Source organism: Sinocyclocheilus rhinocerous, unplaced genomic scaffold (genome assembly GCF_001515625.1).
Source record: "Sinocyclocheilus rhinocerous isolate Xijiao unplaced genomic scaffold, SAMN03320098_v1.1 scaffold4541, whole genome shotgun sequence".
Lineage (NCBI taxonomy): Eukaryota > Metazoa > Chordata > Actinopteri > Cypriniformes > Cyprinidae > Sinocyclocheilus > Sinocyclocheilus rhinocerous.
In genome coordinates this window covers 89,610-92,416 of record NW_015628405.1, presented here as the reverse complement: position 1 = coordinate 92,416, position 2,807 = coordinate 89,610, and the positions used below count along the sequence as shown (strand labels likewise).

The 2,807-nt window shown below is 37.6% G+C and overlaps 1 protein-coding gene across 1 annotated transcript in view; it reads right to left on the bottom strand.

Moving 5' to 3' along the window:
- The window catches only part of LOC107737810 (cadherin-12-like), a gene marked incomplete at its 3' end in the record, with an annotated part of 23,534 nt that extends 21,803 nt beyond the window's left edge, over positions 1-1,731 (bottom strand). Inside the window, exon 1 of the mRNA XM_016549432.1 lies at positions 1,587-1,731. The remainder of the gene's footprint in view (positions 1-1,586) is intronic.
- Positions 1,732-2,807: the final 1,076 nt, after the last annotated feature.

Here is a 2,807-nt window from a genome sequence, read left to right as displayed (position 1 = left end):
ATATATATATATCTTTTCTCCAGCTCTACAGCTTTTGTTTCAAACAATAAATAGCCACCACATTAATGTAGGCTGTGGTAAATAAAGAGATGTGTTTAATTGTGCTGTTGTCCTCTGAGTCTTAGATCCAATGAAACACTGTGTCTAATCTCATATTCACAGAGTTATTGGCCCTTCCAGATGAAGCCCAAGAGAACAACCTAGACTCTGATGTACTGGCGTTTGAAGGTCTGAACACACATGGCTGACGTTAAGACCACGAACAATGGCTTTCCATGTGGACTATTATCAGCAGAGGTGAGATGTTGAAAGCTGTGCCGTTGGGAAATGGAGAACAAATGTTATTGTGTGTTAATTTGGTGGCGAATTAATATTGAATGGATTCCTTTGTCAAATGCAAATGTGTACATTACACTGTGTTTAATACGCAAACAATGGGATAATTACACATACATGCAAGAATACAAAAAAGCAGACACAAAACATTCTAGACCATCTTTGGGAACATTTTCAAGATTCATCCATCATTGTTATATACAGTGGCATGAAGCAACTCAGATACACTGATGCTCGGGTAGAACATTGTCATTCTAACTGTAGTTTACAGGAAATGACTGAAGATTTCAGCCAGATTTAGTTTATTCAGAGGGTCTGTCTGCAGAGTATTTCTCCCCATGTGCACTGTCATTATTGTGAACTTCTTCGTTTGATACCTGAAACAAGGTTCTGTACTGACAGTATGATAGTAAATTGTGTGTTTGTCTGACATTTTTATTCCGAATTTGCTTTCCATCCCAGTCGCTCTGAAGATAAAATACCTGATGTTAAAATTCATGAAGAACATCTTTGAACCATACGCAATGTGTGCGAAATCTTAAAGGGATATTTCACCTCAAAATGAAAAATCATTTACTCTTCCTCATGCCATTCCAAACCTGTATGACTTCTTTTCTTATGTTAATCACACAGATTGTTTTGTCATTGGGGACCCAATTGGCTTTGATTGTATGAACAAAAAAAGCACTGAAACATTTTTCAAAATATCTTCTTTTTTTTGTTTCACAGAAGAAAGTAAGTCATTCAGGTTTGGAACGACATGAGGGAGAGTAAATTATGTCAGAATTTTCATTTTTTAGTAAACTCTCCCTTTACAAAATACAGAAAGCCTTATATTGACTTGAATATCAGAAGAATTAATTTCTTATTCATTACAGCACTCACTTAAGATACATATTTTACTTATCACCAGTGCATCACCAAGAACTGACCCCAGCATCTGCTTAACAGACGCAAACTGCCCATCACATGCTTCAGTTAGATCTCAATAACACACTTGCACATTACGCATGTCTACATGAACGCTTGTCTTTTACAGGATGTGCCTCACTCCAGAGTGATTTACTCACATTTCAGTACCCATGTAAGAAACAACATCTGCATGACTATGACACAACTGCAGAAGCTCTTCATCGGGCAAATAATTATTTTTTTTTCAGCTAGTTTGATTCCACTCTACGTTTAATCTGGAAGAAATTCTCTTTGTGGTCACTTTAAAACAGGTTGTTTATACAAAAATTAGCACATACCTTCCAAACGTCCCACAAAGTCTCTTGAGGATTAAAGCGGCATAATCCAGACCTCCAGTCGCTATCGTAATAAACTCTTCGGTCTCACACACACGCTCTCTTTCCGGTCTTCTCCTCAATCACTCTCTATAATGTGCTCACCCTCTCACTCTCTCTTTGGCTCTCTTTAACTTGCCCCCTCTCTCTCTAACACACTGTCTCTCCCGCTCTCATCTGAGCATTGTGCAGAGCTCTGTGAAAACAGAATGAGGGGGAGAGCAAAGCGCTTGCTGAATTCAGTATTCACCCCTGCAGTGTCAAGGGGACAGAGAAGTGAGAGAGAGAGAGAGAGAGAGAGGCTGGCTGCTGTAATGCTCATATGCGCCCAGGACTGATGCTTTCTGTACAGGGTGCCTGTGGGTGTCAGAAGCTGCTCGTCCGCCGTTACATCCCTCCCAGAGATTGGCTCTCCTCCCCTTTTAAATTGCTGGATTGATTCGGGTCCCACCAGTGCTAAACATAGTCGGCGTAGTCAGCTTTGCTGCGTTACCCTTAGGAAATAGAGAATGAACAAGCTGGAGGATTTTTGTCACATTCACTTGTTTTCACCTTGCTTGTGAACGTAGAACTAATTTTTTACAAAAATATACTATCTGTTAATCAAATAATAACTTTTGATGTGTGAATCCCTGGATGTGGTTTGACCCGGTTTAAAATATGTTTGATGTATTTATACAAGTCTTTATGGGGGTCGTAGGTTTAGGTTTTTGTGGTGCATACATTAATTTTTAATTTGAAAGATTTCTTAGATTACAATTGTTCAGTTGTTTTGCTTATCCACAAAGCTATTGGTTGAACTAACTAATATCTGTTATTTATAATGTTTTACAGATCTTTTATCTGTGGAGTGCTTGTTTATTCAATATAAGGACATATTACTGAACTTGCAGGCTACATATAGGTATCTACAGTCACAACGCATCTTAATTGGGCAAAACACGACAAGATTCCAGCGGCAAGCAGTTTCTAAACTTCCACAATCAGTATATCTTTCTGCATCCGTATTTGATGTTTATTATACATTATACAGTGGTAACATACATCTTTGGATGCTTCTCCTTCAGTCATTTTGCAATCAGTATATATTTCTGCATCCGTATTTGATGTTTATTATACATTATACATATTATATATACCCTAATTTAATATATATATAAAAAAAATTTATTCACACATATATAT